Source organism: Ornithodoros turicata, chromosome 2 (assembly GCF_037126465.1).
Source record: "Ornithodoros turicata isolate Travis chromosome 2, ASM3712646v1, whole genome shotgun sequence".
Lineage (NCBI taxonomy): Eukaryota > Metazoa > Arthropoda > Arachnida > Ixodida > Argasidae > Ornithodoros > Ornithodoros turicata.
In genome coordinates, this window is record NC_088202.1 from 8,370,330 (window position 1) to 8,385,918 (window position 15,589).

At 44.0% G+C, this 15,589-nt stretch overlaps 1 long non-coding RNA gene across 1 annotated transcript in view; it reads right to left on the reverse strand.

Moving 5' to 3' along the window:
- The window catches only part of LOC135383068 (uncharacterized), an 83,867-nt gene that overhangs the window by 10,637 nt on the left and 57,641 nt on the right, over positions 1–15,589 (reverse strand). The window contains exons 2-4 of the long non-coding RNA XR_010419644.1: positions 14,119–14,219; positions 13,376–13,492; positions 12,515–12,755 (exon numbers count right to left, since the gene is read on the reverse strand). This is a non-coding gene — a long non-coding RNA (uncharacterized LOC135383068). The remainder of the gene's footprint in view (positions 1–12,514; positions 12,756–13,375; positions 13,493–14,118; positions 14,220–15,589) is intronic.

Sequence of the window (15,589 nt, forward strand, 5' to 3'; positions counted from 1 at the left end):
AAGGAAATTGTGTGACTGAATCTAAAAAATAATCATTCTGACAGCCTGCACTTACACGGCATCAATAACGGGAATCCGATGCAGTTCAGACACTCCAACTGTAACTGAAGCTCTTCGGCAACGAAGTCGAAAACGAGCATCAGATTAGCGAGCACATAGAAATCCAGCGGTATTGAACAACAGCGCAGTCATATATGAAAAGGTAACGTTTTTTTTTACCTGAAATGGGATCGTAGCTGCAGCTAACAAATGACTCACAGGACAGGCCTTGTATTCAATCCATCACGTCCAATCCATGAGTCTGGAAGCACCTATAAAAGTAATTGTTAAGGCAGCAGCCTACAGGGGGAAGCAAGAGTGAGTGCGACATCAAGAAAGACAAGATGGCGCACGCAGGTGTATTCTGTAACCATGTGCTCGTTTGAAAATAAAGCATAAGTTCACCCTAACATGGCGCAGCCGCAACTGGATCAACAGAACCAAGGTGTGTGGAACCTCGCTAAGTAACACTCGACACGTTACAGCCCCGAAAAGATGACGGACGACGTACGCAACGACATCGCTCAAATGAAGACGCAGATACGAAAGCTGATGGACGCTTTGAATATACGCGCTAACTCGGACACAATAGTAACGGTGGAGACCACGAACGACTACAATGTGACCAACGAAAAAACCGACCCACCTGGCAACGACGTGAACGTTGAGCGGCCCAACGTTTCGGGAACGTGTTTTCGGGACAACTGCTCGCGGCAACGCCGGGTGAGCCAACGCAAGCAAGCGCGTTCACCCCATCGATGACCAATATTTTAACAGTTCTTGTGGATACTCAGCGCCGAATTGCCGATGCCGTTACTCAAGCCTCACGGCGTTTGGAAGTCCACTCCACCAATCAGAGACGGAGAGTTTTCGTTTTCCCGAAGGGGGGGGGGGGGCGGGGAGGGGGGCAAGGGTGCACCGCGAAGTAAGTACTTTGGCTGGGGGTGGGATATGCTTATTAACAAAAAAAAAAAAGAGAGAAAGGAAACGTAAGTAGTAATATTATGTTGGGAGGGAGACCACCTGAGAGTACGTTCCATAGGTGTCTGGTTCGAATCCAGGAGCGTCTGGGCCACCGTCGCGTATTTTTCCCCGCGCGGTGCGTGTGCGGAGGGTTGTCCGCGCGCTTATCGCCGGGGGGAGGGTTGCGTGCGCGCTTACCCTCTCACATTTTTCATCCTGGGCAGACTTCTTTTGTCATTTTTGAGCCTTGGCCAACTTCGTTCGCGTATTTTTTTTTCCAGCGCCGGAAGGGCGGCGCTGGGGTGGAGGCTCTTACCGGTGGGCGGAGCGTGGCCGGAGGGCTGCGTGCGCGCTTACCCGCTCACATTTTTCATCCTGGGCAGACTTCTTTCGTCATTTTTCAATCTGTGCCGAATTCAATCGCAATTTTTTTTCAGCTACAACAGGTGTTCAGTAGGCTGTTTACATGCAAAGATAGCCATACACAAAAGTACAAGTGAAAATATATCTATTAAAGTCATTAGCATCAGGAATTATGTTATGACTCTATGTGAAGGAGAAAAACCCAGCCAAAAAACCTGAAGCAGAAGAAACACAATACACATAATAAAGAGTATACTTATTACAGGTATGATGCAATAGCATTGAAGGGGTATCACACATCATACACAATATTTTTTATTAGTGGCAATCACGCGTTTTCAATTAAGCAGAATGGATAGCACATTTAATCAAAGAAGATATTTTTAATCAATATGATTACAATCAAAATTACAAGTTTTATTATAAAAAGTCTCACATTATTATACATGAGCACCATAGTGGAGTTTTAACAGACTAGGCAAGTAAAGTCCCTGGAGCCCTATTCTCGTCGAAGTAATCGATCTCGATTACTTTGTGTCTTTGCCTGTCATTGGTCTTTACGTGAAGAAGGCGTGGCCACTAAGGCCTGACGACCAATCACATGCGAGACACAAGGTAATCGAGCTCGATTACTTTAACGAGAATAGGGCCCCTGGATTACGAAAAGCATCGCAATTCCTTGATCTTGCCGCCGCGACCTTGGAGCTTTCATGGCGGCCGTACCATGCGACCATGCAAACCCACTTGCAAACCAAGGAGGTTATAACAAGAATTTCTTTACAAAAGAAATTCTGGTATATAACTTCCTCTGGTATAATATATAATCTCGATTGTGATTGGTCGTCAGGCAATTGTACAGGGTGCTACCCTATAAAAGTCTACCCGTGCCGCCAGTTCTGATAGATGTATGTAACTTCAAGAACAATAGCTGGGCCGACTTCACTAGCAATTTTTTATCATTTTTTCCAGCGCGCGGTGGGTGGCGCGCAGGTGAGGGGCTGTCCGTGTGCTTACCAGCGGGCCGAAGAACTGAGCATACACTTATCGTTGTACACCCTGGGCCGACTTGGTTGGCGATTTTTCACACTGGGCCGACTTCGTTCGCAATTTTTTTTTCAGGTGACGCGTGAGTGGTTTACCTGTAAGTAGGGACATGCACACTCTCATCCCATCCAGGCGACGATACCGTCACACCTGGGCCGACTTCCATCGTCATTTTTCAATCTAGGTCGACTTGAATCGCTAATTTTTTCCTGCTACAACAGGTGTGCAGTAGGCGGTTTACATGCAAAGGATAGTAAAGCCAAATAGTGGCAAGAATTATGTTGTAACTCTGCGTGAAGGCAAAAAACCCAGCCAAAAAAAGAAAGCGGAATGAATGCAATGCACATAATAAAAAATATGGGAAGCTAAGTTGAATATTCAAACACGACACAATTAATCAATTTCTTATGATGTGAATAGCACACACGCAAGGAAATAACGAGAAATACGATCAACAGCTAATAGAGAACCAAAACCCATCACGTAAACAAGAGGTACACAAAGGATTAATAATTGAAAAAGAATCTATCAAAACGAGAAACATGCACGGATGAATAGCAGACAAATACTTTGTACGGTGCATCATCCACACGTAAACAATAGACAGGAAAATAATATCCAAACAAGATCAACAGCTAAGAGAGAGCCAAAACCCATCACGTAAACAAAAGGTACACAAAGGATAAATAGTTGAAGAACAATCTATCAAAACGAGAAACATGCACGCACTTAACACTGGATAGCAGAGAAACACTCTAAACGGCGCGTCTGCCAACGTGTAAACAACAGACACATGCAGGAAAATAATTGAAAAACAATCTATCAAAACGAGAAACATGCACGGATGAATAGCAAAGAAACACTTTAAACGGCACACCATCCACACGTAAACAGTACATACATGCAATGAAATAATGAGAAATACAATCAACAGCTAATAGAGAACAAAACAAATGCACCAAAGCAAACAAGAGGTACACAAAAAGAAAATAATTGAAAAACAATAAACAGGCACGGATGAATGCAGAGAAACGATTTGAACGATGCGTCTGCCAACATGTAAACAACACACAGGAAATAATAGCAAAACAAACTATCAAACATTAATAAATTGAAATGGAAATAATATATCTTTTGAACTATCATAAAATCATCCTTGCTACCTAACAATATAGAATTTTCATCCTACTCGGGCACTATAAACATTACCTTGACAGAGGTATCCAAACACGCAGCACAGCTAAGCTTAACACAGTACAGCCAGACTTGAGTCCGGTGGGGTCACTCTCTCTCTCTATAGAGCCCAAAGCGAAGAATCCGCACATCTCTTGTCAGTCTACGGGGTGGGGAAACCCTCTGTCTTTTTTACATTCTTTCCTCCAAAAGGAAATATTCTTAGGACCGGTGTACAGAGACGAAATTTTTTGTTGATTGCAAATAGACATTGGAATTATTCGATTCTCAAGAACACAATAACAATTCTATCAACAAACAATAGCACGCAAAAAATCTAAGAACAGACTTTTATGTCAGTGCAAACTGGTTTTAGAGAAACATTATTTAAGCAAATGAGAAATACTATCGGCGCAAACAATATTCAACCAAAACGGGAAACGATGCATTTTAATGTATTTCAGATCTGACACATCTATAATGCATACATTATTCTCAACACACACAATATCAATCGAGTGAATATCTGAAACAAAAAGAGAAAGTCAAATTTATTCATTGATGGAAACAATACTCATTCGAAAACGAGAATCAAATTTAATTACATCGTTTTATGATAATTTTGCAATAGTAATTTGTACACGCAGAAGCCGCAAACAAACAACTCATCTGAAATGCAAATTAATGTAAAAGTTTGCTACAGTGAAAATCAACGCACACAACTTAAAAATACTTCCCCAACTAGTAGAATATTTTTATTAATATCAATCGAGCGATCATCTGAAGCAAACTCAAAGCAGTAATTAATTTAGGAAAACACTTTCTGACCAAGCCGGGCGATACATCACAGGAACACATCTTTTTCAATCAGAACCAACTAACAAAAAAAAAGAAAAAAGAAGAACGAGTGAGAGAGGGAAGCTGAGCTACCATGCACTTTGCCAAGGTTACGCCCCGCAGGGAGAAGGGGGATCCCACAATGGTCATGGTCAAAGTCATAAACTAACTCCGTTTAAAGCTCGCGTTTTTCTCGCTCATCACATCTTTTTTGTAAATTGACTTTCATAATTCTCATGTCAGGTGGAACATTCTAAACACGATAACGTAATAAATTTTTAATAAATAAAATTGGCACCGATATGATTTAATTAAGTGTCGAGGCACACTACAAAACAGACAGACAATTGCTATACATTGAAGATATGGACGGATGTTTGTCCTCGTTACCATAGGTCATGGGAGGACCTGATAAAAAGCTGCTTCGAAAAGGAGGAGCCTCGAAACGATACAATAGTTGTAAAAATATTTGCACGTCAACATCGGAAGGACCACTGGGATTGATGGTGGAGTTTTTGAGGTTTGCAAACGAAGAATTGAAATACACTAGACCAAACGTAATTGTAATCATTGCAATGGGCGTTGCATTAATGAAGAAAGCAATCAGATCAAATTATCATATACAAGCAGTCTATATCGCACGATTCATTACGGATTTGTTGAAATTACACCTAACGGTTGAAATGGAAAGCACATAAAAAATCTTATCACGTGATATATGCCACCCTAGAGCCTCTACACATTTATTTTATTCTAACAGTCAATGATGTTGAGTGTACAGAAGTTCAATATTGTCGTGCAAGGTCTGATGTATCATCACTTATTGAAACTCAACAAACATATCATTTGCGGTGGACCACCGGACGATTTTCATCTAATACTCTATTGTACGCCATTCAAGAATCTCCATACAAAGAAAGGAAACATCAATAAGAGACTGTGCAAGTTCATCGCAACAAAGTACCAGTTGTTGAAGCAATACAAATAAGGCGACAACATATCGCATGCGTTAATCAACGCTGGATTCAAGCGCCCAATAATCAGAATAAACTATACTTGATGTCTTGGGAATTCATCAATCAAGACAACAAACGGAAACTTCAGAGTTTGGAATAGAACTGTAATTTATTGAAATAAACAAGTGTATAACTGAAATAATAAACGTATTCTTTGTCATCATATTGTAATGTATTTCTACACATCGCAACGAAAACAGCTTATGATTATATTGAAGATTTCTAAGGAGACGTTTATTCCACACTATGTACATGGATCTTCGCATGGAATCAGCGCTGGCAATCAAAGAGATTTTACACGACCACATTCTATACAACACCGACACCCGAAGGAAAGAAATTATAGAAGAAGAATCGCTAATTGAAATTTAGAGGCATGTTACATCAATCTTTGTTTACAAAGAGGATCACTAATATTTTGCGAAAGCTTATTTTGTTAATAAAATTGCACAGTGTATATGTTTTCTCAAACGGTTGGACAGTTGTCAATATATGTTGTAAGGAATCTATTATCAAATAACGCACAGGCGGAGTCTACAATTCTAATCATCACAACATACGGCACACAGTTCCAATAAGACTTTGGCAGAATCGAATCACACAACTGTCATCGGAAATGTTTAACCACTATACAATGAAGACTATGCATAAGATATGCAATTATAAATATTCCTTTTGCAAACGATTCAGTCGTGCACGACGATTCAGTCATCACATCAATCTCGAATAATGAAAATTTGATGAGTTACGCGATGGGAACAAAGAATTTATGCTAAGCGATTGAAATGTCTCTGCAGTACAACAAACACGCGTGACAGTGTGCAAAACGGGGCTTCATGTAACGGTTAAGTAAGTCGGAGTGAACCGAAGTCGCCTGCGTTTCACATATTAAGCACACAAGGGAGAGCGCACAGCATTACCGCAACTAAATCAAACTCAACAGTCGTGCAGTGTACATAGCGCCATTACGGCATTATTAAGCCCTAAAATTTTGACGCCCTCGCTCTGCCGTTACTCTCCAAACGGTTTAATCTACAAAAAAGAAACAAAGAAATACTAAAGCATTCGCGGATCAAACCTGGGTACTCGAAAGCTACGACCGACATGTACACCACTGAACCAACCCCATCCCTGCGTTTCACTTTCAGGGATGATGATACAAACGCTTCGCAAACCCACACTGAGCCCACCATCACTTCTTTCGTCATGAGAACAAAACTGGAATATTCCACAGTGGCGCACAAAGTTGTAAAGCGTAAAAGACAGCTTCACCTTTCATGCTTCACATGGGCATTTTCTGGAGAACCCACTGTTTCGGTCAAGTACAGGAAAAAAAAGCACGCCAATGCATTTTGCCATGAAGCCAACACGGCGAAATTACATCCTCCAGGAAGAAAACTGTGACGCTCTTCCGCTTCCATTCCACTTGTACGACATCGAAGGACATCTCATAGCAACACATGTGTGTGAGCATTTCTTTCTAAAGCTCAGGGTCAACAGGTATTCTAACAAAAACAGTGGAACGCATTGCTTCAAAGGAGGACAGCGAGTACGCAGGTCAAGCCAACTTTAACAAGACGTGTCCCGAAACTCTGGGAATGTTGTCTTGTCAAGTCTGTGGTCTGTCGCATGCGGTGCATGCGAATTCTAATGTGGTACAACCAGAGATTTGTATAGGCGGCGCAAGCATTAAGGGTTTGAAAACGTAATACGAGCAATAAGACCGAGGTTCCTAGTTGCTACAGGTGTTATATTGTTGACATGATAGACGACAGACAATGACGGGTCAAGTTGCACACCAAGATCGCCAACAACATCTACGCGTCGAATTTTATACACGAACAAACATATGATTGACCCAATTAAACTTCTTTGTAAATGATATCATCAGTGTCTTATCACTATTCAGAGTCAGTAAGTTGTTAGAGCACCAGTCCATAACAGACATAATATCATGACGAATAACATCATCTTGAAGCAGGTTACAGTACCTTATGCACGAAACATCTTTGAACAGTTTTAACTCATCTGCATATCCAAGAACATGAGAATTATTGACACATGCGGACAGATCATTTATAGAGATATTGAGTTAGGGGGATAAAAGGAGAAGGGAGCCTAGGTTCGACCCCTGTGGTACACCTGACAGTACATCATAAGAGGTAGAATAGCAGCCATGTATACGTACAAGTCAACACGAAAGATAAGAAGCATACCATGAACTAATTCACGAATTCTATAACGCGACATTTTATGTAACAGCAGTTGGTGATTAACTGAGTCGATAACTAACTAAGTCGAAGGATTTCGAAAAACAAATAAACGGAATCAACTTGTGAACACAACGACAACCTTTGTCCTACGTTGTGAAGATACGTCACCAAATTTCACTCAACTGATCGACCAGCACTAGAGCCATGCTGTGAATATTACAGTAAAGGTTTAAAAAACGAATAGATGTGATTATGTATTATCTTTTCGAAGACTTTGAAATACAAGGCAAAGGCGATATCGGCGATATTTGCTATAATTGGCAGGTGAATTGTGAACCCCTGATTTATGTATGGGAACAACAGTATAGTTTTTCCAATAGGATGGAAACATCCACAACCTAAGAGAGTAACTAAATATGTTTGTAAGTAGGCTAAGAATGGGTGCAAGACCTTTCACGATGAAGTTTGGAATCTTGTCAAAACCATAAGATGTATTTCCTTACAGCCCTTTAATAGCAGTACAAAATTCAGTTTCGGTTATGGAGATGTACGTTAGTGTGAGGTCAGATGTAGAAATATCAGTTGAGGATAGTACGGAACTGTCGCATGGAACTGCTGCTCTCGCGCTCTGGCCTTTTGAATCTGAATTCGGAGCCGCCCGCCGTATCGTGGTGCCCTCATAGCTATTGCATCTGCGATGCATCAGCCTCTGTAATTACCTGTCCTTCTTTCTCTTTTTCTTTTCCGACTTATTTAGCTTAGTTTCTGTCGTTTTTGGAACATGTCATTATTGCTGGTGCTTATGGTACTCACCAAGCACGAATTGATGTTACAGCACATATTTTATCTCAGCCGCAGCTGGATCAAAAGCAACCAGAAGAGAATATGCATATGCTCAAATAGATCGAAGTAAAAAATCAGGTGCGCAGCAGGGAGTTGATGCTGCGTGAATCTAGGTCGCAAAGAGCTTATGCGGCTCAGTGGCAAACGGCTCTTCCAGGCCTTACGCTAAATACTCTTGTCGTCTGCTGCCGTCAGCTCGCTGCTGACGCCTGTGCCTATCGCACAGGCGAGGGTCGTTCTTTTGCACTCATAGAGTTAATATACGAAGACTCTAGAGAACGTACTTGGCGCGCAGTCAATGGCATTCTCCTATCCCTAAGCGTGACCGCCCGGGCGCAGCCATCCATTGGTCATGGACAGTGTTAGTCGACGAATTTCAGCCCCCTAACTACAGCAGAGCTGCTCCGTTTGTTGCCAACCCTGTGCGGTCACGTGGGATGACAAACGGGGGGAACGAGCCGATGGAGGGAACGACGTCCACCGTAGGAACCCAAGCAGCACCATGTACTGAAAGTCGAGTGCAATAGGGGTGGACGGTATGTGTCTTATCAATGTTCTGTACTTTCATGAATCTGTTCAAGGCCTTTCGCCTACCCGTCGACCCATATTGCACTCGACTTTCAGTGCATTTTGCTGCTTGGGAAGCGAGGAAAGCTGTGTAATCGCGTTGAGTAAGTACAAATGTTCGGGATATGTGCCGAATTGAGTAGTGCTGTCGAAATCACAAGGTAAACGTTGTCGTATCAAACGTGAATCATATCTTATCTATGAGATTACCTGCGACACTGCCAACCCTTTGCTTTCCACCGAGACAGATGAAGATGTTTACCGCCTATGTAGTGTTGAAGTGGCGTTTGTATGCCTTGCGAGCGAAATCAATAAATCGTTACCCATCTGAACGAATGTAGGCATGTATTTCCGAAGGCAACAGTATTCTAAGTACGAAAACACACTGTAAACTCTGCTTTCGTGCTGCTCTGCGAACCAACGGGAACCGGAAATGGCAAAAACGAATCGACCCGCCATTCCATGTTCTGGTCTGTCAGGTTTCGTGATAATAAAGTGACGAACGAACGACAGCACAGAAGCAAGTTATGAAGTAGGAAAATATTCACCGCTTATTTGTTTAACGAACAGATATGAGATACCCACATAGTACGACTAATTTAGATAGCAAGGGATGAATTTATGTGGTCACGCTTCCTTGAGCGAGTCCGACCCCCGTGCTTGCAAGAAACACCCTTTAGCAGTGTCACTAGATATGTCTTTCAGTACATTATTGGACACAGTTTCTTCGACCGTACTTGCATTTAGTTGTCAAATTCGCAACACGAAAGTGCATTTTTCCAGCTACCGATTCTACTAAACTTTCACTTTGTACTCTAACAGTCACATCGAAGGAAGACTCTTCCAAACGGTTCGCTGGTTTTCCGTCGCATGGAGCTGGTGTCAGGGAACAACTGGTAGCAGAACGCGCACCAGTGGCCTAGCTATGGGAGCGGGTTCGGGGCTCACACTTTCCCAAAATCGTGCTTTCGGTGACGATTTTTGGAAGGGGAACGAGGGTGAAATTCTCGTCCCCAAAGTAAGGGCTCCATTGAACCTCTCCCGAAATAATGTTGCCGTTACGGCACTGACGGGCACGCATCATATAGTGCGAACTAAAAACAAATCGCTTCATGGAGGTTGGGTTCAACAAGCTCAATGCCAAACACCATTAAGAATGATATCGCGCTGTCACCTGATTTGCTGGGGATGAAAGGCAATTTTCGCTACCAATACCACGCTTATGAACGAATACCGTGCTTATGAAAACGAGTGAGACAGAGTTCTTTATCTTTATTTACTTTTTTTTACAGCAGCTCTTTTTCTTTACAGTTATGCCCCTGTCCCATTGCAAGCTGAATGGCATCCCAGCGAATGACAGTCGCACCGGATGTCATTCGTTTGTCTTGCATCTAGCTACACAAAGAAGCAGAACGTCATTTGCAAATGATGTCTTCCAAGGCCTCACATATGAAACCATTGTACGGGTACATTCGATATATATTTCTTTATTTTTTCTCGAAACTAGCAAAATGTAAGATTATTTCACAAAATCCTTGCGTTTTCCAAGGATTACAGGCAAAGACAATTAGCAAGCATTACTGCAAGTCCTGGCAAGTCCTTGCTGAGGCTAGTGAACTCTCGGTGGAGGTACACCGTGAGCGAGAAACGACTCGACACTTTCTACGTTTGCGTGCGCACATTCCCCGCAGCCCACTCCATCGCGTAGCGCAGAGTACACGCAAGGCTCTCACTGGCTTCATAGCTAAGGACGTCACACCGCCGGACGCCCCCCGGTCTTTGCCTGTGCCACCCACCTTCGTACGGCTTCCGGACCTCCAGGAGCGAAGTGATCAGGTTCCCCCTCAAGTCCTTCGAGCCCATTTTTATGCTCTGGTAGAGGCGCACTTTTGTACCTCTGCCGCAGCATAGACTGATGGCGTCTCTCGGAATAGGAAAGTCGAAAATAGGAAGTCCGCCTCGGCATTCTTCATCCAGACCGAAGGCAGGACGTCGCCTTTCGCATCAATCATCATCCACAGCTGCGGAAGTCTATGCCATACTTTTCTTTCTGCAGCACATCGTCGATTTTACCAAGCGTGAATGGGTCGTGTTCACTGACTCTACATCTGCGCTGCAAGCAATTGAAAATTCTGGCACCCGAGGCCATCCGCACCGTTGGTTATGGATGTGTTAATGGCTTACAACCTTGTCTACGAAGCAGGGCACAGGCTTGTTCTCCAATGTGTTCAAACCCATTGCGGTGCAAGGGCGGATCCAGACCCTCGGTTTGGGGGGGGGCGGTTTCTTTGTCGGAGCGCGTAGTGGGGGAGAGGAGAGGGAAATCTAATGGATAAACTGACGTTTTGGGGCTGGGGCGATCGTCCCCCCCCCCCCCCCCTTGGATCCGCCACTGTTGCGGTGTCGAAGGCAATGGACAGGCCGACAGCGCCGCAGAAGCAGCCCTCTAGTCTCGGAGACGGATGCGTATTGCGCTGTTCAGAGGAGATCGTCGGTCCGTACTTTCACGCCTCGTGAGCCCTCTGACTTCCCGCCAATGGACCGCTGACATTTTGCCCCCAGCCACGCTGAGCAGAGTTGGTCAAGCGCTCGCTTTCCGCATGCCTCGACGTACCTCTCGTCAAGATGCCGCATTACTTCATCGAATGCACATCGATGTGGCTTTTACAGCGCAGTGGCGTTACCGCTTGAGGCAAGTTGACTCACCCAATGCAGTCACTGCGGTACTGTAGAAGATGTAGAGCATATTCTTCTCCATTGCCCACACTGCCAACCTTACCAACCGGATCCCTTAACGGGCTGGACTCTCTGTCCCTCTCTCTCACAAAATTGTTTTTTCCCTGGCTTCAACCAGCCCACCAACGTTCTGCCCTCAAAGCTATCTTCACCTTTGTGGATACCATAGGACTTCGATTCCTTATTGTGAAGGGGCACATTATTTCATTCCCCGCATCACCACCAGCAATGGCGTAGAATATCGCCCCTGGTGATGAAACTCCCCATTAATCATGTCCCAATAAAGTTGTTGTGGTTGCGAGCCTTACTGCACCGCATTTGGCAACATGGCGACTGGGAATCAGGGCAATTATTCGAAAAACATTGTTTAGCCCTCCGTCCTTCGTGTCAAAAGTTATCAAATTCAAGATAAAACGCTGGAGTGCAACTTTTCACTCGATTTTCATCTCTTCAAATGGTTCATTGCGGTTGTTTTTGCTCCCTCTCTACCGCGAGGGCACTCATTCGGTGCGAGAGGGAAAAACGAATGACTTCCCCGAACTCATTCTCGTGTATTGCCATTTTGTTTCACCGTGTGACACGAAATGAATGTCATTCAGTGTGAATGCCGTTCGCTGTGAATCCCTTTCTATCCTATGTGAAAACTATCCCTTTAACGAGAACAGTGATGTGTCTAACTGCTCAACGATGCATGAATTGATACGGTAATTCATTACTTACTGGTCGTATATATCAATGCCGTACGAAGTTAACTTGGACTTGGCGGCGGCCTCCTTAAATTGATCGAGTAGAGCTCTGTCCTCGTCAACGACATCGTGATATTGCTTGTAGTTTAAGCCATTGTCACAGACTCCAAATGTGTGAAAGAGGAAGTCGCAGAGGCCGTCGGGAGGGAAAGGGTACCCTACTTTCATATCCCGCTTGTAGCTGCACACCAACGGTCTAAATGGCAGAGGCTTTCCTGCATGAAGAGAGGAGGGGGACATTCATTAGCGGAACCAGAGTACCTGTGACGCCCGTTTGGAATCAAATTAGTGGCGATAGCAGAGCGGGTACAGCGCTATTCCGCGCAGTATAAATGTTTGCCTTTGGTCAGTTCAACAATTCGCACAGTTAGATCATTTACAAACTTGCATCCGCTAGAACGTGTCAGACTTCTTGTAGACTGGCTAGTTCATGAATATTAGATGCAAAGAGCCTTCTACCACAGACATATTCTCTCCACCCGTCGCCCTTACGTTACAAGTGGAACATTGATATATAGGCACAAACTAACTGGCCACGTGCATGTAAATAGCGTTACTGCCCCAGAATGTTATGTTATAATGCATCAGATTTCCATCCTTGCTTGCTGGTTTGCTCGAAATTCACGTGCATACTGTAGTAGAGATGAATAATTTCAGCTGGAAGCTGCTCTACAGTCTGCAAAACGTACGTTGCAGCCACAGGGAGCCTTGTCAATGTTCATTCGCTGGAAAATTTGGAAGGCCAAGGGTCAGAATACTCGTCCATGCCTACGTGACATTGGGTCCTTCTGCGGTTGTTTTTCGCGTCCAGATGAAATGAAAGGTCTGAACATACGTGTCACTTTTGTTGTTGCCTCTTCACTTGCAGAGGACGGCGTTGACTGACTGACCTTACCATCGGGCACCAGGGGATAGTATTCTTCAGACTCCGTGCTGTCATCGCCCGTATCTTCTATTAGAATACATCACCAGAAAGAGGAGGCACGTATTAGCAGTTGAGAGGACGCAGTCGTACGTACAGTCCAAGAAAAGAGGAACAGATAGGCGAGTGAACACACGTAGGGTTTCTACTTCTCATGATCGCACTTACTACCTCTCTTAGTCCTATGACACTGTTATTTGCTTCCAAATAACGGCAAATAGCCCAAAAGCTTTAGAAGAACTCCCACACATTTAGTCACCAAAAAGACTAACATAAACTCATAAAAGAGTCATAAAGTAAAAAGACTTCTTTTGTGCTGCGAATGTAGCTTTTAAAAATAGTTGGAAGGGCGCTACCTGAGGATGTCGGAAACGGTACAGGCTTCCTCGAGGCGAGCAGATGCATGTAGATTACACACACACACACACACACACACACAAAAGCTGTAGTGTTTTACGGTTACGAGAAAAATTACTGGGTCTAAAATACAGTTACAGTCGCTCCTAAAATAAGAGTATAATTCTGTCGCTGTTATTTTACTTCAAGCTGTACTCAAACTGACACATAGCGCGTCAACGTTACGCTTGCAGCACCTTTGCTTACAACGAACACAGGATGCTCGAACTGCGCGAGCATTTTCCTGGGAAGCGGCTTACCGGCTTTCTTTGAGCTCAAGACAGTTGCCAGGGCGCCGAAGAATAGAAGCAGACAAGCGGCACAGCATATCGCCAAGAGCAGTTTACGCTTTCCTTCGTCCCTAGAACAAGCATGATTTACCAACGAGATTAACGATAAGGTTAATGCACAGACAATGCTCCTATCCCATTTTCAAGCATTCAAGCACTGTGGTTAAGGTCACAAGGTGATGTGCATTCCACGTTTTCCTTAGATAGAGCAGACACGTTTTTGTCGTGCGAGTCTCTTCGTCAGTTCGACTCTCGCCCCTTCTCCATATCGAAATTGCTTGGTCCCTGGCCTAATCCAACCCAGCAACGCTCTGCGCTCAAAGCTCTTCTGACATTTCTGGACACCATCGGACTTCGATCGTTATTGTGAGGGGGGCTCGTTGTTTTATTCCCCACATTCCCACCAGCAATGGGGTAGAGTGTTGCCTCCTGCGATGAACCTCCACACTCTCCAAAGCCAAAAATAAAGTTGTTTTGTTTTTGTCGTCTTCATAACGAGCGCAGTTATGGAGCTCTACTGGCATATGTGACGAGAGCGCAATGTCTGATCAAAATACACCAGACTAACAATCACAGGTGTAAGTCCCAATCCCTCTACCGGCACTCGCTGACTTTTCCTCAACTAATGTCTTTCATAGCATCGCTTGGACATTGCACTCTAAAATGAGAACTTCACCGCATAGCACGCTGCGCGCCCACCACTGCCACTTGATAAACAACTGATTAAACTGATTAAATAATTTGCTATTTGCATGGTATCAAGTTGCGCTCTCTCCCACTTCCACACGGTTGCACCAGTGTTCGTTGAAGTCGTGCTGGCACGATCACGGGTACCCTCGAATAACGTAAGTTGGGAACCACTGCTCTACACTGTTAAAATAGAACTTTATCACATCACACGCTCTCAGCCAACCACCATTTGCGAATGACATCATCCTATCCCCGGAGTTGCTGAAAATGTGAGGTACTTATCTTGAACACATGTGTGCACGTCCAACATAGGCCCGCCCTCCAGTTTTCAAGATGTCAGAAAACAGAATAACATTGTAGAGGAGGTGATGGCCGGTCCACCAGGGGTGAGTTCCTCGCTACTACTTAGCTTCGCAAGCTCGCGTTTGCTCCGCCCTCGTCAGTGATCGTTCAATGGTCATGGTGCAAGTAAGACTATTGCTCTGTATTGGCTCAATCGCCACCGCCAGTAATCGTCCAGCTACACGAGAGCGCATGCAGTGGCCAACCGCTGGTCCGCACAAGACTGCGCGGGGAGAATAAAGCATTCTGTTCTGCATTATCGTCTATTCCTTACCTGTCTCTTAATCTCAGTCACTAAAGCTGTACGAAAATATTTCATGAGAGATGGAATACAGCTTCAGACTGATGCATTTGTTTTATGGAACGATATATAGGTTAGTTGCATTATATACGCGTTTAGAAAAGCAAT